Raw genomic sequence first — 21,413 nt, 5'->3', positions numbered from 1 at the left:
GTCTAGCTGCCTGGCCTATAAGGGCCTTGGGTGATGTCTGCGAGCAAGAGGTGTGAAAAGTACAAGGGCTGGAGGGAGGACAGGGCTCGTCACAGGCCAGGGCCATGTGCCTCATATGTCTTGTAGTGGTAAAAGTCTGTCTGCTCCACAGCACACATGGCCAGATGTACAACTCCTTCCCCAAGATAGCCCAAGACCCAGGATCCTGGAGGACACAGTTCATGGGATTCCGACATTTTCTTCAGAGAGGGTCTCACTACATCCTGGGAGGGATCCCGGGACTGGAAGAAGAGGGGTGGGTGGTATCCCTGCATACTCCTTCCCGGAGTCTTCCCTCAGACCTTCATAGTTTTCTGTTGTAACTCCCTGGGACACAGATGAACAGTCCTGGGCAAGCTGGGGGACAGACATGGGACAGGCTGGCTCCAGATGACAGGCTCAGGGATACCTAGACTCCCCGAGCCTCTGTGGTCTGCATTCCCACTCAGCTCCTCCTCTTTTGACCATCCAAGCCTGCTTGCCTCCACCTTCTGTAGAAGAAAGGACGTCAAATGTGGAGCCTCCTCCTGACAGACTTAAGTTTCCTCTGGCACCTGCTGGCAATATAGGGGAAAAACCAGAACAGGAGACCTGGGCTGTAGGTGAGGAGCAGTGCCTGGCTTGTGGGAAGATCTGTTTCATCTCTCACGGCTCGCTCCTACTAGCTGTGCTGAAGGCAATAAGCTGGGGCAGGTGTGGGGAGGGGGGCTAAAAGGCGAGACGTTACAGCGGGTTTCCCAGTCTGATAGAGAGGATCTAGGTTCTAGGCTCTCCCCTTCCAACCCTTGACCCCATCCCCACTCAACAGGGAACCTGAACCTTGAACCTTGGTCTTGCTCTTGGATGAAGAGACACGCTCTGGGCAGTGGTCCTTACAGGAGATCACTCTTGCAGTAATAACGAATGGTGTCCTTTTCAGAGGAGGGTCATGCAGGGAGGCAGTGTCCAGTCACGGTTTGCAGGGCAGCTCTCCAGGATGCAAATCCATCCATTCTGTCATCACTCCTTCCTCCTCACAGACCGAACACCCACTTAGCTTTACCTGGTAAAGAAAAGGGGCTGGGGACTGGAGAGATGGCTCAGCGGTTAAGAGTACTGACTGCTTTTCCAAAAGACTCAGGTTCAATTCCCAGCAACCACACGGCAGCTCACAACTGTCTGTAACTCCAAGATCTGACACCCTCACACAGACATACATGCAGGCAAATACCAATGCAAATGAATAAAAGTTTAAAAAAAAAAAGAAGAAAAGGGGCTAAACCCAGTGTGAGGGCACCAGGGTAGAGCCCCTGGAGGGGCAGAAATGGACAGGAAAGGGAGTGAGGAGAGAAGGAGGGGATAGACAGCCAGGCCCCCACCAGGGAGCAGACCTCTCCGCGGCTGCTCCTGGAAGGCTGCCAGGCGAAGACCTGCCCGCTCCCACATTACTGCAATACAACAGCGCTTTCATGGTTGAAATGTCCTCTCGATTCCTCAGCCCTGGAGAACTCACCCCGCCTCTACAGTGCCTGTGAGCTGCTAGTGCAGAAGGGGGGGCGGGGGAGGTGGAGATGGGATCTGCACTTGTGCATTCATTCATCCCTGCCAGATTTATTCCCAGGAACTGGTTCCCCACCTGCCAGCCTCACCATCAGGACTACTGTAAAGCCTCACCATCAGGACCACCGTAAAAACCTCACTGTCAGGACCACCGTAAAAACCTCACCGTCAGGACCACCGTAAAAGCCTCACCGTCAGGACCACCGTAAAAACCTCACCGTCAGGACCACCGTAAAAGCCTCACCGTCAGGACCACCGTAAAAACCTCACCGTCAGGACCACTGTAAATGGAGGCTTTTTTCTGTCCTGCCCCATCCCACAACTACTACTTCCAAGTATTCGCTCAGAGGCTTATATTAATTATAAATGCTCGGCTGATGGCTCAGGCTTATTACTAACTAGCTCTTGCATTTAAATTAACCCATTTCTATTCATCTCTGCATCGCCACGAGGCCCATGGCTTACCAGTCCGTTGGCATTTTGCTCCCTGGGCAGCTGGCTTGCATCTGCCTGACTCCACCCTTCTCTCCCCTGCCTTAGTTTGATTGTCCCGCCTAACCTTATCTTGCCTCACCATTGGCCAAACAGCTTTATTATCAACCAGTGAGAGCAACACATATTCACAGCATACAGAAGGGCCATCCCACAGCAGACCACAGCAGCATTCTGAGCCTCTCTGGCTGTCCATGGGCCAGGTTCACGTCTAGACTCCAGACTGTGTCCTAGGATAGCACCCCCACGTAGAGATTTTCAAGTACTTTTTTCTAGACACGGTGCTGAAGCGCACGCCTCAGCGTCTACTGCTCATCCACAGGGCAAGGTTTATTGAATACCTTCCAGGAGGCGGCAGAGCAAGGCCTGGGAGTGTCCTTCTCTCTCCACTCTGCCCTGAGATGCAAGTGCAGAAGCGAGGGCCTCACTCAAAGGGATTTTTCTTCCTGGCCGGCCTCACAACAGCAGGAACCGATTATACCAAATGGTTCCACTAGATGGTGATAAAGGTAAATGGTTAGGAATGGAAAAGGCATTGGGACCTGGAGGGGGGTGGGGGTAGGATTTTTTTTTTTTTTTTTTTTTTTTTTTTTTTTTTTGACAAGAAGTTCTGTAGCATGAATGGTCAAGACTTCAGCGCTTCTGTCGACAAGTGGTGAACATTTTCACAACTTCCTCTTTTTTGTTTTTTTTTTTTCTAAAAGATTTATTTTATTTTATGTGTATGGGTGTTTTGTCTGCATGGATGGATGTGCACTGTGTCCATGCGATGTCAGAAGGGGGCATTTGATCCCCTAGAACTGGTCATAGTGAAAGACCCCCGCAGGTAGTCTTCCCTCTGGAGAGACCCTCGCCCAGAGATCACACCGAGACCACAAGTCAGATGCAAACAGCAAGAGGCTTTATTCCGGAACACGGGTACCCGGGGCGATACAGTCCCTCCAGAGGCTGAAGAGACTGGCGCGCCGACGGGCTGGAGTGGAGGGTTTTTATAGGGTCGGGCAGCGGAAGGGCGGGTACAGAAGCAAGAAGCATGGTTTACAGGGTTCTGATTGGACAACTCATATGAGGCCATGTTTTACAGGGTTCTGATTGGACGACTCATATGAGGCCATGGTTTACAGGGTTCTGATTGGATGATTCATATGAGGCCAGGTTTACAGGGTTCTGATTGGACGACTCATATGAGGCCATGGTTTACAGGGTTCTGATTGGACGACTCATATGAGGCCATGTTTTACAGGGTTCTGATTGGACGATTCATATGAGGCCAGGTTTACAGGGTTCTGATTGGACGACTCATATGAGGCCATGGCTTACAGGGTTCTGATTGGACGATTCATATGAGGCCAGGTTCAAACTCAGGACAGCTCGTGGTTTTTCCCCGAGCTCGACACGCCTGCTGACCTGGCTCCCATCCAGGGTACAAACTGTCCCTCCGACCCTCCAGTTCCCTGTTCTGGGGCCAGGTGGCCGACCGCAGACACCCCGCTCGTTCCTGCGCCCATGTCCTCCAACCGAACCCTCCCCGTACTCCTCAGGCCCTGCTCAAGATGGCGTCAGGCCAAGCAAGCATGCTGGGGCCCCTCAGCACCACCCCAGAAGAGTCCCGGGGTCCCGGCCTGCACCTCCCTGCAGGGCTCCCCAGTCCTCAGGCCGCGCCACCCCCACAGGGTCCCCAAATCCCCAAGCTGCGCCACCCCGGGGGCACCCGGGCCCCAGTCTGCACCGCCCGGAGGGTCCCGGGCTCCTGGCCTGCTCCACCACGCAGGGTCCCGGGCTCTCGGCCTGCTCCATCCCGCAGGGTCCCGGGCGCCCGGGTCGCGGCCCGCACCACCCTCGCCGGCGGCGGCACCGGGCGCTGGCGCCGGGCAGCGGCGCCGATCAGGCTCGAGGACACGGTGGGCCCGGGCTGGGAGCCTGCGGTCTCCGCCCGCCGCGCTACGACGCGGGGCCCGGGCGCGCGGGCCGCTGCGGGGCGCGCATGGCGGGCGCGGGCGGCTGGCGCGGGGACGGGGATGCGGCCCGGCCTGCGCTGCCCGCGGCTCCGCTCCTGGCGGCCTTTCATTCCCCCATTTTCTTATCTCAGGGAATGGAATCCTCCATTCATGGGGAAGAATAGGGATGTGGCTAGCTGCTCCTGATAAGTCTTGGCCAGGGGCTTCCAGATCTCCCTCTGCACCAGTTGGAGGGCTTGAAGATGTGCCTCTAAAGTAGGGGTGGTGGCAAAAGATGAAATATCAGGATGGAGAAAGTTTACAACAGGAGGTGGGGCCCCATACATGCTCTCAAAAGGGGTTAGGCCGTGTGGGCCAGGAGTATTTCGGGCTCGGTAGAGAGCCAAGGGAAGTAGGAGCACCCAATCTCTAGTGCCAGTTGCAAGCGTTAATTTGGTTAAAGTCTCCTTGATTGTTCTATTAGCTCGTTCTACCTGTCCTGAGCTCTGGGGACGGTATGCACAATGGAGTTTCCAATCATCCCCCAATAGTTTGGCCACCTGCTGACTTACCTGGGAGACAAAGGCAGGCCCGTTATCCGACCCCAATATTTGAGGCATCCCATACCCCTTGTTTAGATGAACCTTTCCTGCGTTGACTTGAGCACAGGCTGGGCAGGTAGAAGTTACCTGCTGGAGTGCCTGATCCTGGTTCAGTAGCACTGCCCAGGTGTCCAATAGGGTCTTCATCTTGTTTTTGCTCAAATGGGTCAATGCATGGAGGAATCTCAGCATATATCGGGTATGGGAGGTTGGCATGACCATCCGGTCCTCCTAGTATATATGCTTGTCTTCCTTGTTCCCAGTCCGCCCCCATTTTCTTTCTGTGGTTCTTGTATGGGATTTCCTTACCCGCGGACGTCAGCAGGCCTCTCCGTCTGTAGATTTCCCCGTGGACATGCGCAGTGGCGAAGGCATATCTGCTGTCAGTATAAACTGTGAGCTTGTTACCTTCTGCCATCCGGAGAGCTTGGGTGAGCGCAATCAGTTCTGCACACTGGGCCGATGTCCCGGGCGGGAGTGACGATGCCCATACCACTTCCGATTCGGTGGTTATAGCTGCCCCGGCTCTGCGTTCCCCCTCCTCCAGGAAACTGCTCCCATCTGTGTACCAGACAGCGTCTGGATCCTTCAGATCAGGGCGGGTGCCAGGTGCTTCGGCTAGAATCTGGAGGCAGTCATGCTCCTCGGAGGGGCTAGGCAGTGGCAGCAAGGTAGCAGGGTTAAGGGAAACTGTCGGCCCAAAATTTACCCGGTCTGAGTCCAGTAGTAAGGCCTGATAGTAAGTCATTCTGGCGTTAGAAAGCCATCTGTCCGGTGGTTGTCGGACCAAGGCCTCCACTGCATGGGAGGCCAGCACAGTCAACGGCTGTCCCAGAGTCAGCTTCCCGGCATCCTTGAGTAATACGGCAATGACTGCCACCATGCGGAGGCATGATGGCCATCCTGTAGCCACCGGGTCCAATTTTGGACAAGTACGCTACAGGTCTCCTCCAATGTCCCAGTCTTGCACCAGTACCCCTTTGGCAAAACCTGAGTTCTCATCCACAAACAGCTCAAAGGGCTTGGTTAGATCTGGCAGACCCAGAGCCGGGGCCTCGAGGAAGGCCTTCTTGATCTGTTGGAACGCTTAACATGGCCCCTGGTTTACAATGGGGCTGCCAGTTCGGCAAAGCCAGGAATCCAAAGGCGGCAGTACCCAGCCGTACCCAGGAACTCTCGAACCTGGCGGGGGTTCCGAGGACTGGAGCAGTGCCCCCCGCTCAGGGTGTAGCCCAGGTAGGTCTACGGTCGTGGGCTTGGGCCGGCGGGGTCCTTGTGGCTTCTTGGGGCACTCTCGGGCCCAGTGTCCCTTCTCCTTGCAGTCAAGGGGTGGCCTCCTTCGCTCTCCCGACCTATCTCCCTCTCTCCGCTGTCCCTGAGACACAACGGCGGCCAAAACCTTTTTCATCTCCCTATGCTGTTTCTTGTCCCTTTCCTCTTGTTTCTGCCATCTCCTTTCCTCACGCTCCTCAGGAGTTTCTCTCTTATTGAACACTTTCTCTGCTTCCTTCAATAAGTCTGGCAAACCTAGCACCTGTAAACCTTCCAGCCGCTGCAATTTGGTTCTGATATCTGAGCTAAACTGATAGATAAATGATAGGATGACACCTGGTGCTTGCCCTGGGTCTTCTGGATCATACGGAGTGTACATCCTATAAGCCTCCTTCAGCCTCTCTAAAAATGCAGCGGGTGTTGCTTCCATTCCCTGTATCACATTCCTTACCTGAGCCAAATTGGTAGGCCTTCTGGCGGCCGCTCGGAGACCCGCTAAGAGCAACTGGCGATAGAGACGTAGATGCTCCCTACCTTCAGGTGTATTGAAGTCCCAGTCTGGGCGGGTCAAGGGAAAAGCTGCATCGATGATATTTGGGAGTTGGGTTGGCCTCCCGTCATCGCCCGGAACCTGCTTCCGGGCCTCCAGGAAAACTCTCTGCTTCTCCTCTACTGTTAAGAGGGTCTGCAGGAGCTGCTGACAGTCGTCCCAAATCGGCCTGTGAGTCACTAGGATGGACTCAATTAGGCCGGTCAAGGCAACAGGATCCCTGGAGAAAGGGGGATTATGTTGTTTCCAATTATAGAGGTCTGAGGCTGAAAAGGGCCAGTACTGCAACTGACGATTCGGCCCCTCCCTGAGCGGGAAGGCCCTGGACTCATTAGGGGGGGGTCATCCCGGCGGCCGCGGAGGCGGCCGGCAATGGGGGACGGGGCTGCATCCTCTTCTTCAGCCCCGTGGGTCCCGCGAGTCGAGGTGACTTCCGGATCTTCCACGGGCACGGCCGGGGGCGCCGCCACCGGGGCGGCGGCTGGGGCCGCTTCGGCCGGCTCTCCAGGTGGTCCGGCTCGATATGGTGGTGGGTCCTCCGTCAGGAGATCTATAAGGGGGATATGGGGGTCTGGGGGAAGGACTGGAGGCTTAGGAGTCTCCTTGTGAGGGAGCACGGGGTAAAGGGAGGAGTCCAGGTTGGGGGGCGCAGAAGGCCCAGAGCCTGGAGGGGGCTGCGGAAGGAAAGGCTTAACCCATGGAAATGGGTTCTCGACCAGTGATCTCCAGATGGCAATATATGGGACCTGGTCGGGATGCCCATAAGGGCTAGGGGCAAAAACCTTACCCTCCACCTGCGAAATAAGAGAGAGGTTAAAAGATCCCTCTTGCGGCCAGCCGACATTCATCATGACCCATTCGGCCTCGCAGAGGGTGATCCATTTGTTCTTTTTGATAATGACACCTTCATTGTTTCCTCGGGCCTTAACATCGGACCAGTGGTCCATGGTTAGGCTCAGTGGGGTGGCGACAGCCTGTCCCATGGTGGTCTCTAAATAAAGAAGGGTTAAACACACAACGAGAAACAAACAGACAAGACAGACCACAGAATTTTTCGCTGCGCGGCTCCGGCGTAAAACCGAAAGCAAAGACTCAGATGGGGACGCGGAGTGTTTGAATTCTCCGTCCCCTGCCAGTACCACGTATCCTTCTGATGCGTGGGTGGCCCCGAAAAACCGTGCCCCAGAGGGGACTTCCCGTGCCCCAGAGGGGACTTCAGATACCCGTGGAACGTCTTCCAGGGTTTCGGTGGGCGAAGTCCGAGCTCGTCAGCTCCTTCAGCCCCCACCGACTCAGACCTGACTTAGGACACCCGACGAAAACGAAAGACAAGTAAACAGACTGAGACAATACAGACAGACAGTGGCCGGCCAGCTTACCTCCTGACCGTGGGTCGGTGGTCCCGAGGCGGGGGTCTCCGATCCCGGACGAGCCCCCAAATGAAAGACTCCCGAAGGTAGTCTTCCCTCTGGAGAGACCCTCGCCCAGAGATCACACCGAGACCACAAGTCAGATGCAAACAGCAAGAGGCTTTATTCAGGAACACGGGTACCCGGGGCGACACAGTCCCTCCAGAGACTGAAGAGACTGGCGCGCCGACGGGCTGGAGTGGAGGGTTTTTATAGGGTCGGGCAGCAGAAGGGCGGGTACAGAAGCAAGAAGCATATTTTACAGGGTTCTGATTGGACGACTCATATGAGGCCATGTTTTACAGGGTTCTGATTGGACGACTCATATGAGGCCATGTTTTACAGGGTTCTGATTGGACGACTCATATGAGGCCATGGTTTACAGGGTTCTGATTGGACGACTCATATGAGGCCATGTTTTACAGGGTTCTGATTGGACGATTCATATGAGGCCATGGCTTACAGGGTTCTGATTGGACGATTCATATGAGGCCAGGTTCAAACTCAGGACAGCTCGTGGTTTTTCCCCCCGAGCTCGACACGCCTGCTGACCTGGCTCCCATCCAGGGTACAAACTGTCCCTCCGACCCTCCAGTTCCCTGTTCTGGGGCCAGGTGGCCGACCGCAGACACCCCGCTCGTTCCTGCGCCCATGTCCTCCAACTGAACCCTCCCCGTACTCCTCAGGCCCTGCTCAAAATGGCGTCAGGCGCAGCAAGCATGCTGGGGCCCCTCAGCACCACCCCAGAAGAGTCCCGGGGTCCCGGCCTGCACCTCCCTGCAGGGCTCCCCAGTCCTCAGGCCGCGCCACCCCCACAGGGTCCCCGAGTCCCCAAGCTGCGCCACCCCGGGGGCACCCGGGCCCCAGTCTGCACCGCCCGGAGGGTCCCCGGCCCTTGGCCTGCTCCACCACGCAGGGTCCCCGGTTCTCGGCCTGCTCCATCCCGCAGGGCCCCGGGCGCCCGGGTCGCGGCCCGCACCACCCTCGCCGGCGGCGGCACCGGGCGCTGGCGCCGGGCAGCGGCGCCGATCGGGCTCGAGGACACGGCGGGTCCGGGCTGGGAGCCTGCGGTCTCCGCCCGCCGCGCTACGACGCGGGGGCCCGGGCGCGCGGGCCGCTGCGGGGCGCGCATGGCGGGCGCGGGGACGGGGATGCGGCCCTGCCTGCGCTGCCCGCGGCTCCGCTCCTGGCGGCCTTTCAATTCCACACTCATCTGATTTTGAGTCTTCTGAGAATTTCTTGATGTTTTTGTTTGTTGGGAACATGGTCTAGTTTTCCAGTCATGGCACAGACTTAAAGCAGATGGTCACTTGGGAAGAAAGCCAGATTCAAAAGTGGATCTATCCTCGACTAAGATTAGACCCTTGGTTCAGACATCTTAACAGAGAGAGAGAGCTGCATTCTTCAAAATAGCTTTAAAGGTCTGAGTAACAATTCAGATCTTTTCCTTTTTTTTTCTCTGTGTAACATTCCTGGCTGTCCTGGAACTCATTCTGTAGAACAGGCTGGCCTTGAACTCACAGATCATTTTTAAAAATCAGATCTATTTAGCCAGGCATGGTGCCACATGCCTTTAATCTCAGCCCTTGGAAGGCAGAGGCAGGTGGATCTCTGTGAGTTCATCTCCACAGAGAATTCCAGGCCAGCCAGAGTGATACAGAGAGAACCTAAATCATCTTTAGTTAAGATATGAACATAATACTTATTTGCTTGTGTGTGGTTTTAAAAGTGAGAGCCTGAGCCATCTCTCCTGTTCTTGTTTGTGGCTTTTGAGAGAGGGTCTCATGTAGCCCAGGCTAACCTCACACTCAGTAAATAACCAAAGGTCACCTTGAACTTCTAAGCCTCCAGCCTCTACCTCTCAGATGCTGGGGTTATAAGCGTGTGTCACCCAACCTGTTCCGTTTTGTCTGGTACTAGGGATTAAACCCAGGGCATCACACATACTAGGTAAGCACTCTACCCACCAAACTCCACCTTCAGCTTCTTATTTATTAATTTATGCTGCAAGCAGCAGGAAAAATGTAATGGCATTCAGCTACTATCACAACAGCTACTACTTAGAAAAGTCAAGGACTTTTCCAAAGATCAAGCTATGGCTTAAGAAGTCTTGGTGGTATTTTAACTTTTGTATATATATTAGTTGATTCCTGCAATGATTTTCTTGTATGCTATGTACAGTTCTAAGAACTCATAATAGTGTTTTTTTTTGTTGTTTGTTTGTTTTGGTTTTTCGAGACAGGGTTTCTCTGTGTAGCTTTGTGCCTTTCCTGGAACTCACTTGGTAGCCCAGGCTGGCCTCGAACTCACAGAGATCCGCCTGGCTCTGCCTCCCGAGTGCTGGGATTAAAGGCGTGCACCACCACCGCCCAGCCATAACAGTGTATTTTATCTGAAATGCCTATCAAGCATCCAAGGCCAAATGATCTCCTGAATTAAGGTAAATTAAGCTTAGACCCTCCTTTCTTACACAGCCTTAGTGGTATTTATACTAATGTCATAGACTCCTAACATTTACCTAACCACCCCTAGGAATGTAGTTTGAGCACACAAATCCCTCTATTCTGATATATTAACCGATTTTAGCTCTCAGTTGACCTCTTCCTTTACCTCTCCCTTTTTGGGTTATAAAAGAAAGCCTGACGGTCACTGCCTGAGGAAAACTCTTGTCTGCCTTTATGACCCTGTAAGACTTCACACCTGGTGACCTTGCTTTGGCTAGAGCACTGCTGTTGCATGGGTATGTAACTGTAAACCTCAGGGACTGAGGAGGATTTTGACTGGAGAACTAGAAGAATGAGATGGAAGATGAGGAAGAGCCAGATGGGGAAGAACGAGATGAGAAAGACCAAGATGGGGCAGAACTAAGATGAGAGAATTAAGATAGAACATAGAGGGGACAGCAGATAAATGTAGAGAGAAATCAGGCAAGAAAGGAGCTAGGCATGAGAACAGAACTGAAGTTATGTAGATAGGATCTTATCCCAGAGGAATAAAGTAGACGGACAAAAGAGCTTAGTGTACTTAGATTCTTTTCCCGAAAATAATTCTCGCCGTAGCTTCTCTTCTGGGCCCCTGGAACCAGCCTTAATAATATTCAAGATATTTATTTAGTCAGAGTTGCTCAGGCCAGTGTGTGTGAGCCATTGTGCCCAGTTTCAGAAATTAGTCCATTACCACGGCGGGGACCATGGCGGCATTCAGGCAGACATGGTGCTAGAGAAGAAGCTGAGAGCTCTCCATCCTTACCTGAAAGCTGAAAGAGAGCCTGGGCCTGGCATGAAAGCCAGGCCTCACAGCCCACCCCCAGTGACACACTTCCTCCAACAAGGCCACACCACTTAATCCTTCTAATCCTTTCTAATACTGCCATTCCCCGGTGACTAAACATTCAAATATATGAGCCGTTGGGGGCCATTATTCAAACCAACACACATATCCTAGACAGCTGTTATTTTATGAGGAAGAGGGGAGGGAAAGAAAGAAGGAAGGAAAGAGAATGAGACCCACAGACAGAGTAATCAGATTTTGGCTCAAATAGTAGGTCTGGGCTTAGGGTTTGTTTTGTTTTGCTATCTAAAGATTTATCTTTCTGTAATGTGTGGGAGTATTTTGCCTACATGTGTATCTGTGCACCATGTGTGTGCAGTGACAATGGAAGGCGGAGAGGGCGTCAGATCCCCTGGACCTGGCGTTCCAGACGGTTGTGAGTGGAGCACCCAGTGCTCGTCACCATGGAGCCATCTCTCCACCCCTCTGCCTACTGAAAAAAAAGTATATAGAGTGTGTGCATGTGGGGTGTGTGTGTGTGTGTGTGTGTGTGTGTGTGTGTGTGTGTGTGTACCAGCTTGTGTGAGGGTCAGAGGGCAACTTGCAGGAATCAATTCTCTTCTTCTATCATGTGGCTGCTGGTGAACCCAGGTCATCAAATTTAGAAGCAAGCACCTCTACCCACTGAATGATCTTGCAGGCCCAGTTGCCTAATTTTGTATTATGTTTTCTTTTTTCTTGCTGACCATTATGTATTTGTATGTGTATGTGTGTGCTTTGTGTATTGTGTATGTGTAAGTGTGTGCTTTAATTTTGTTTTGACATAGGTCTCATCATGCTGCCTAATCTGTCTCAGACTTTGAAGCTTTTTGAAAAACTAAATTTACATAATTAGATTAGCACAGAGAGGCAGTCTGTTGTAGGCAGAGTTTTCCTGTCCCACAGCCACTCTCAAATAACCAGCAGCCACTTCCCAAATAACTGACTCGGAGACTTAATATAGATTATAAATGCTCAGCTGGTAGCTCAGGCTTGTTACTACCTAACTCTTAGATTAACTCACTTGTTTTGTTTTTTGTTTTTTGGAGACAGGGTTTCTCCGTGTAGTTTTGGTGCCTGGAATTCATGCTGTAGACCAGGCTGGCCTCGAACTCACAGAGATCAGCCTGGCTCTGCCTCCTGAGTGCTGGGATTAGAGGTGTGCACCACTGCCACCCAGCCTAACTCACATTTTTTAATCTATGCTTTGCCACGTGGCTCATGGCTTGTTACCTCATTTTCTACACATCCTGCTTCCTTGGCAGCTGGCTGGCGTTTCCTTTGACTCCACCCTTCCTCATCCCATCATTCTCAGTTTGGTTTTCCCACCTAACTTTATCCTGTTCAGCCATTGGCCAGTCAGCTTGTTTATTAAACCAGTCATAGCGACATACATTCACACAGTGTACAGAAGGATTATTCCACAGCAGTCTGTCATTTCTGATCTTTTACTCATGGAGCCACGAAGCTCCCAGCAAATGCTCCACATTGACTGAATGACCCTTCCCATGACCTTTCCTCTGAGGTGTTTCTCTGTGCGGTCTCCCTGGGGCTCACAGTATTTTGGCTTCTGGTGAGTCCTGTGAGGCCCTGTAGGCTGCATGCAAAGGAACTGGTCAAACCTGCCAGGCACCTTTCTAGCTGTAGTTCTCAAGGGGCTTAAACATTTTCCCTGGACCGCTGACATCATTATTCCCATTCACAGTGAGGAAACTGCAATTTGAGGCAGGGCTTTGCCCATGCTCACACAGCTATCAGAGCTGGGATGCAAGCCTGTGAGTGCAACTTTTCCTGCTGCCTCTAGCACGCTCTTTCCTAGGGGAGGCATGGCTGCATACATACAGCTCCTCTGTTATTAACTAACCCAACAAGTATTGGGGCAGCTACCATGTGCCATGCCAAGGTCACAACACTTTCTGGTCTTGCTAGGTAGCTTAAGCTAACCAAGATCTCCCCATCTTCCTACCTCAGCTTCTCCAGTGCTAATGTCACAGGCAGGCTTTCAACCAACTATGGCTTCTTTATTTATTTACTTACTTACTTATTTACTTATTTCTCTTTCTTTTCCAGAATCTTTCCATCGCCCTTCATTTCCAACCTGGACCAGTTTACTTCCATTAAGCAGCTGATACCAGACTTAGTGATGATGCTTGATTAGTGTAAGGCACTTTAGTCCAGAACTCCTGGACTCCAGTTATCCTCCTGCCTCAGTCACTAGGCCCAGCCCCAACAAACCTTCTATGTAAAAACTGTTATTTCCAATTTACTGACAAGAAAACTGAGGCCCAGAAAGGTGACGTGACCTGTTTAAACCACATGGTTCTCAGAGCTGATGTGGATCTGTTCCTTTTTTATTGGTGGGCTATCTCTTCCTAAAGGGAGGGATTTTTTAAAATAACTTTTATTATTTAATTAAAAATTTCTTGCCAGGTGGTTGTGGCACATGCCTTTGGGAGGCAGAGGTAGTTGGATCTCTGTGAGTTCAAGGCCAGCCTGGTCTACAGAGAGTTCCAGGACAGCCAGAGCTACACAGAGAAACCCTGTCTTGAAAATTAAAAAAAAAAGTGTTTTGCCTTCGCATATGTATATCATATGCATGCCTGGTGCTCACGGAGGCCAGAAGAGAGAACCAGATCTCCTGGGGTTACAGTTGATTGTGAGATGCTGTGTGGGTGTTGGGAATCGAACCTGGGGCCACTGGAAGAGAAGCCATGCTTTTCATCACTGAGCTATCTCTATAGCCCAGTGGTTCTCAGCCTTCCTAACGCTTCGACCCTTTAATACAGTTCCTCATGTTGTGGTGACCCCAACCATAAAAATTATTTCCATTGCTACTTATAACTGTAATTTGGCTATTGTTATGAATTGCAATATAAACATCTGTGTTTTCTGATGGTCTTAGGCAACCGATGTGAAAGGGTTACTCAACCTCAAAGGGGTCACGACACACGGGTTGAGAACTACTGCTCTAACCACTTGAGGCTTTTTGTTTTGTTCTGTTTTTTTGAGGCAGGACCTCACTATGTAGCCCTGGCTATCCTAGAACTCACCATGTAAACTGGGTCTCACAAAGAGCTCAGCCTGTTTTTATGGCCTGAGTGCTAGGATTAAAGGCATGGGCCACCATGTCCCACAAGAAAGGGATTTTAAAATGTACAGTGGAGGGGCCAGTGAGACAGCTCAAGAGGTAAAGGTGGTGACTGCCAAGACTGACAACCACAGTTTGATCCCCAGGTCCCACGTGCTAGCAGGAAAAAACCAATTTTGTCAAGTTTCATCTGATCTCGACACATAGCTATGGCACCATGCACCCACATCCCCCATGCTATAAATAAATTAATAGTTTAGTTGGTAAAGTCCTTGCTGTGCTACCAGGAGGACCCTAGTTCCACCCCAGAACCCATGGAGAAAAGCAGGGCATGGTGGCATGTGCTTGCAATCCCACAGTTGGGAGGCAGAGACAGGCAGATCCCTGGGACTTGCTAAGCTATCCAGTCTCCCTACATGGCAGCTTCCAGCTCAGGAAGGGGGGACCACAACAACAAACACCCATGGTGGACTGTGACTTAGGAAAGACACCTGAGGATGGCCTCTGGCTTCCACATGCGTGCACACACATGCACACACTGTTTGGAGGAATGCTTCACAGTCCTTTGAGAGGGCCGCCTCTTGTCATCACTACATGCTGACTGGAATGTTCACATTGCCCTACAACTTTAGAAATAGGAGTTAATTCTCATCTCCATTTCCTGGATGATAAAATGAAGGACAGTAGAGGAGACTGAAGAATGGTGTGCCCTGCCTAGAACTCCCTTGGCCTCCAGCTGCCAGGCTCAGCCTGTCATCTTGAATGCTGTCTTTTCTAAATTTTATTTTTTATTTTTAAATCTTATTTACGTGTATATGTGTTTAGCCTACATATATGTCTGTGTACCACATGCATAGTTAACAGAAGGGTGTGAGCCACCATGTGGGTCCTGGGAATTGAACCTGGATCCTTTGGAAGAACAGTCAGTGGTCTTAACTGCCAAGCCATCTCTCCAGCTCTATTTTTATTTTTTATCTGTGTCTGTGTGTGTGTGTGTGTGTGTGTGTGTGTGTGTGTGTGTGTGTGTGTGTATGTGTGACATGTGTGCAGGTGCCCATGGAAGCCATTGGCTTCAGGCTTCGGATCCCACAGAGTTGGAGTTGTAGGTGGTTGTGAGCAACCTGACACGGGTGCTGGGAACTGAACTCGGGTCCTCTGCCAAAGCACAGCACGCTCTAACCTCTGAGCCATTTCTCCTGACCCATTAATTTTTTTTTAAAGTTACATTTATTGTATGTGTGTGCGTGTGTGTGCATTCACTACGGCACGCAAGAGGAGCTCAAAGGACTACTTGCAGGTGTCCGTTCGCTCCTTCCATCACGTAGGTAGGTCCCAGAGAGAGAAGTGAGGTTGTAAGGCTTGGCGGCAAGCGCCTTTACCCGCTGACCCACGCCCCTGAAGCTCTCATTTCTGAGTCCTGAAGGATTCCCAGACCGTCTGGAAAAGACAGATCCGGAAGCAGTCGCGCCGCCGGTAGTAGCGTCCTCTGTTGCTAGGACACCTCCCCGGAAGTGGAGCTCTCTCGGCCGACTGGTTGTAGTAAAGGGACCAGGCCGGGTCCTGTGCGCCGTGGGCGTGGCCGCGCGTGGAGATTGCGCACGCGCAGAAGGGCGCGACGGTGGAGCATCGGGGCGGTTTAGCTCCTGCTGCCCAGTCCCGGCCTGCACCTCTAAGCTCAGCATCCCTCTTCGGAACTCCTGGGACTTGCTTTATGCCGTCCGATTGCTGTAATTGCATCGTAATCCTTATCGGCTAGTCCAGGCTCGCGGGCTCCTAGGCTTTCAGTGCATTCGCAGTCTGTATTGTTTGCGGTGGCATCTGTTGTGAGGTGGGGGAAGGTTGGGGGCGCCGCACCTGTGCCGGGAGCTCAGGGCAGCTCCACTCGCTCCTTGTGCGAGACTACATCCGGCCGAAGTGTTGCTGTCTTTGCTAGAGGGGGGGTTCGGGAGTGGTGGTCCTCTGTGGAGTAGCGGAGGCTTTGCAGGGACTGCGTCCTCAACTGGAAGTATAGCGCTGCAAACCGAGTTGGAATTGGTAAAGCAGGCAAATGTTTGTTCAGGAAACATTTAATGCACATGTTACAGTGCTGGCATGTATGTGACAGCACAAAGAGAGGCCCCGATCTGCTCTTAAGGAATTGGAGACACTGGTAGACAGCCACTTTGGGGCATGGCACTGGCAACCGATGGTGGTGTGGAGAGGAATGCTGGTCACGGGTGTGCAGTATTATATACTATTTTCTTTTTTTAAACTCCTTACTAGCTAGCCTTCTTGGAGCTGTGGGTTGCAGTCTGGATATCCTTTGCTTTGTATCTAGTATCCACTTATGAGTGAGTATATACCATGTTTGTCCTTCTGGGTTTGGGTTACCTCACTCAGGATGATATTTTCTAGTTCCATCCATTTGCCTGCAAATTTCATGCTGTCATTGTTTTTCTCTGCTGATTAGTACTCCATTGTGTATATGTACCACATTTTCTTTATCCATTCTTCAGTTGAGGGGCATCTCGGTTGTTTCCAGGTTCTGGCTATTACAAATAATGCTGCTATGAACATAGTTGAGCATTTGTCCTTGTGGTATGATTGAGCATTCCTTGGGTATATGCCCAAGAGTGGTATAGCAGAGTCTTTATTTAAATTGATGATTGATTAATTGAGACAGGGTTTCTCTGTGTAGCAGCCCTGGCTGCCCTGGAACTCATTTTGTAAACCATGCTGGCTTTGAACTCACAAAGATCCTCCTGCCTCTACTTCCCGAGTGCTGGAATTAAAGGCATGTGTCACCACGCCTGGCTTCATTATTTAATTTTTCAATTATGTATATATGTGTATGTGTCTTGTGAGGGTGTGTGCATGCCAGTGCAGGTACCAGTGGAGGCCAGAAGAGGGCGTATGGGAGCCCTTGGAGCTGGAGTTACAAGAGGTTATGAGCTGCCTGACATGAATGCTGGGAACCAAACTTGGGTCCTCCGCAAGAGCAGTGCCCACTTTTACCGCAGAGCCGTCTCTTCAGCCCCTTAGTTCTATTTCCTCAGAGAGAGCTTTTTTTCTACCTTTCATTGAAACTTTGTTGCAAAAGAAGCTAGAAACTGGGAATCCTGGTGTTGTTGGGACTTCACCAATACTGATTTGTAAAAAACGTCCAAGTGTGGGAAGCAGAGAGGGTCCTTGTTTTCTGAGGCTGGACACAAAAGGGTGATGAGACTGGTAAGATGTCTTCTGCTTGCTGTTCCCAGGAAGGCTGTCTTGACTCCTGTGTCTGGGGCTGTAATCACAGCAGGCGGTGAGGCTCTTGGGCCTGTGTCTGTCCTCTGGGGTTGTAGGCGCACTCCAACAGGCAAGTGTTCAGAGTGTTGATCTTCCCGCAATAGCATTCTGCATGTTCCTGGAAAGCCAAGTCTTTATGGGCTCTTGTTGCTGGTCTCACAACCCTGTAGGAGGAAGACCTGCCCCCACTAGGGCTGGACTTCCTTTCATTCATTGATTGGCCTGAGTAGCACTTATTTGGTCCTATACAAAGGGAATTTATTTTTGAGTTTTATGAGAAGGCCCCATGTAACTCAGGCTAGTCTGAGTTATATAGCTCTATGCCTGAGGATGTCCTTAAAACTTCTGATCCTCCTGCCTCTACTTCCCGAGGGCTGGGATTGCAAACCTGTGCCGCCATGCCTGACGCTACTTATTTTTTTTATTATTGATCATTTATTTGTTTTTGTGATGAGGTGTATGATGCTCGTGTGTGGACACGCTTGTGCCACCACATCCGTGTGGATGTCAGAGGATGACTTTGTGGAGTCGGTTGCTTTATGTGTCTTCTGGGAATCAAACTCAAGTCACTAGACTTGTATAACAACCACTTCCACCAGCTGAGCCATTTGCCAGCCCACGTTGTTGTTGTTGTTGTTTTTGAGACAGTCTCTCTGTGTAGTCCTGGAACTCACTACATAGACCAGGCTGGCCTTGAACTCATGGAGATCTGCCTGCCTCTGCCTCCTTAAAGGCGTGTGCCACAGCACCTGGCACAGTTCATTAGGTACTTACTAAGTACCTACTGTTGCTAGACACAGTTCTGGGGCTGGGGATTCAGCAGGAGGTGTGCCATGCGTGGCTGACACACCTATGTAGAGACATACATGAAGCAGAGAAGTGGATTTCAAATTTGAGTATGTGTGAGCATCATCTGAGCGCTCCCTGGGTCCTCCTCCAGAGAATCTGAGTCAGTACATCACCAGTGGGTGAAGGCAAGGACCTCTACCCCTTCCTCCTTGGCCTCCTGTTTTCCTTTCCTTGTGCTGGGGATGAACCCGGGGGCCTCCTGCATGCCAGGCAAGTGCTCTACCACTCAGCCCCAAAAGGCTGTTTTTGTGCCCCGCTTCATGGGCTGCTGTGCTGCTAGCACGTGGCCCGTAGGCCACACCCTGAGTAAGAGCCAGACTAAGCCGGTGAGCAACATGCATGCCGGGGAGAAAATATCGTAACTCCCCATATCCGTGGTTTCACCTTCTAAGATATCAGTGCAGAAGGTTCCAAAAATAAATAAATAAATTTTTATTTAAAGATAAATAAATAAATAATGGGTGGTTTTGCTTATGTGTCTTGTGTACCATGTGCATGCAGTACCTGTGGAGGCCAGACGAGGGCGTCAGATTCTCTGATACAGAGTTAGAAAGTTTTGAGTGGCAGTGTGGGTACTGGGAACCAAACCCGGGTCCTCTACAAGAGCTACCTGTGAGTCATCTTAACCACTGAGCCATCTCTCCAACCCCAAGAAATACATGATTTTTTGAGTTGTAAATGGTCCATCATTCTGATTACTGTTACGAAGCCTTGCACTGTAGTGCCTTGTCCTGCCTGTAACAGTAAGTGTAGCCACTGTGTATATAGTCTCATCTCAGGGGTCAACCTCTGTAGCCACCTCAGCGATCAGATTGACCCTTGATCTATCACAGCGTGTCTACTCATGGTCATGGTCCTCCCAGTGTAGGAGGGGTGATGCTGGCGTTCCGGAAAGTGTTCCCTTTAAGTGAAGAAGTACAAGCTTGTCACAGATGGCGTAGATGGAAGAAGCACAGTTTATGTAGGGCTTTGTACTTACCGTAGTTTCAGGCATCAGCCAGGGTCTTGGAATGCATCCTCTGTGGACAGTGGGGGAACTATAAGTGACTGGGATATTGTCAGGAAGACTGAAGCCGGGCAGTCAGGAAAAGCTCCTCTTGGGAGAGGACATTTGAGAAGCGGCCAGGTCTGCAGGAAGAACACACGCTCCAGACGTTCGGTTTGGTGCACGTGGGATGAAAGAATGTAGGAGCCGGAGAGGGAGGGGTGTAGGGGGTGATGGGAGATGGGGCTGGGAGGTGGTGGGACAGGTAGGGCTGGGCTGGCCTTGCAGGTCATGAGCTAGTTTTACTGTGAATACCGTGGCCCAGAAGCTGGAGGCTTAGGAGCTGGTAACTTCACTTGATGTGTGTGTCTAAGAACCAGGGTTCTGGGTCGTACTAGGATGAGGGCAGCAGCAAGGAGGGCCATCAGGTGTTATTTTTATTAATTTTTATTATTTGTGTGTATGTGCCTCTCTGAGTATATGGGCATATGTGTGTGTGCAGTGACCACGGAGGTTCTTTCTTTTTTTGGTTTATTTTTTGAGACAGGGTCTCACTGTATACCCCAGCTGTCCTAGAATTCACTATGTGGACCAGGGCAACCTCAAACTCATAGTGATCCACCTGCCTTTGCTTCCCAAGTCCAGGAGTTGAAGGTACCTGGCTGTATTTTCTTTTGAGATGGGATCTCAACCCTGGCTGGCCTGGAGCTGACATATTGACCAGACTAGCCTTGAACTTGCATGGGATCTTCCTGCCCCTGCCCTCTACGTGTTAGGATGACTCACCATGGGTGGCTACTCCAAAACCTTTACCATTAAAGAGCCTGTTCTGTGCACAGTTGTTAACCAAGGTATTATTCGGCCGGTTAAGTTTTGCTCCATAACTGTAACTCAATTCTGTGTTCCCCTATGCTTCTGTCAGTGACGCTGAGAGATTCTGAGCACTCCAGGAACTGCAGAAGGACCTATGGTAAGTACTAACACTCCTGTGGCTGGGGACAGAGAATGTAAGATGTCTGGGAAGAGCACTGGGTGGTGGGTTTGAAGCTCTGACCTCCCAAGGCTCAGGCTTGCTCAGCAGGACATCACACCTACAAGTACCTGGTGTTCTGTGAGTGGCCATGCACATAAAATAAAAATAAAATCTCAGAACAATGTTTTTTTCTTTTTTCTTTTTGTTTTTCTGAGACAAGGTTTCTCTGTGTAACTCTGGCTGTCCTGGAACGCACCCTATAGACCAGGGTGGCCTTAAACTCACAGAGATTTGCCTTCCTCTGCCTCCTGCGTGCTATGATTAAAGGCCTGCATCACCACTACCTGGCAACAGTGTTTGTTTGGTTTTTTTTAATTTTTATTTATTTATGTATATGAGTGCTCTGTCTGCATGTATGTCTGCACGCCAGAAGAGGGCACCAGATCCCATTACAGATGATTGTGAGCCACCATGTGGTTGCTGGGAATTGAACTCAGGCCCTCTGGAAGAGCAGCCAGTGCTCTAACCACTGAGCCATCTCTCCAGCCCCTTGTTTTGTTTTTTAAAAGAGCACGGTTAGAATGAATGAGGTAAAGGAGAGGCAAGGAGATGGGCAGTGTGGGACAGGGAATGAAGATGCCCAGAGTAGGGTGGATGTGCAAACCCTTGCTACTTCATCAAAGGTCAGCTCAGGGGTCCACTTCCCAGAACAGCCTTCCCCAGCTGCTCTGAACAGAGGCCCCCGCCCCCCCCCCCGCCCCCCCTCCCCCCGCCCTGTAGCCCTTCACGCCTCTCCTGTGGCTCCTGACACAGGTGCCATTGGATGCTTGTGAGTGACTGTTAAATTAGCCCTGGTTGCCATAGGGGTTGAGGGATTTATGGAGGGATGGAGGCCTGTCTGTATGTGGGATGTTGACTGGTGTCTCCAACCCCTCATACTAGATGCCTGGAGCATCTCCTCCGTTCCCATTTATGGTGACCACGATGTCTCTAGACTTCACCACAAGTCCCTGGGGCTGGATTAACTCTGTCTAGGAAACACCCTTGTGAGCTTGAGCAGGGGGTGGTTGTATGTTTACGTTGCGTGGTGATGAGGGGATCC

At 51.3% G+C, this 21,413-nt stretch overlaps 1 protein-coding gene across 5 annotated transcripts in view; it reads left to right on the top strand.

Moving 5' to 3' along the window:
• Nucleotides 1–15,830: 15,830 nt before the first annotated feature.
• Ttll1 (TTL family tubulin polyglutamylase complex subunit L1) overlaps nt 15,831–21,413 on the top strand; it is a 28,240-nt gene continuing 22,657 nt past the window's right edge. The window contains exons 1-4 of one of the 5 annotated variants that reach the window (XM_052748485.1): nt 15,831–15,964; nt 16,500–16,567; nt 17,478–17,574; nt 20,261–20,308. The gene's annotated coding sequence lies outside the window, so the exon portion shown is untranslated. Of the gene's footprint in view, nt 15,965–16,499; nt 16,568–17,473; nt 17,575–20,260; nt 20,309–21,413 lie in introns of all 5 variants that reach the window. The other 4 variants (XM_052748484.1, XM_052748486.1, XM_052748487.1 and 1 more) reach the window with 4 other exon arrangements.

This window comes from Peromyscus californicus, unplaced genomic scaffold, assembly GCF_007827085.1.
Source record: "Peromyscus californicus insignis strain IS unplaced genomic scaffold, ASM782708v3 Scaffold_20__1_contigs__length_68692818, whole genome shotgun sequence".
Classification (NCBI taxonomy): domain Eukaryota; kingdom Metazoa; phylum Chordata; class Mammalia; order Rodentia; family Cricetidae; genus Peromyscus; species Peromyscus californicus.
The sequence above is the reverse complement of the archived record's forward strand: the minus strand, read 5'-3'. Positions and strand labels throughout refer to the sequence as shown.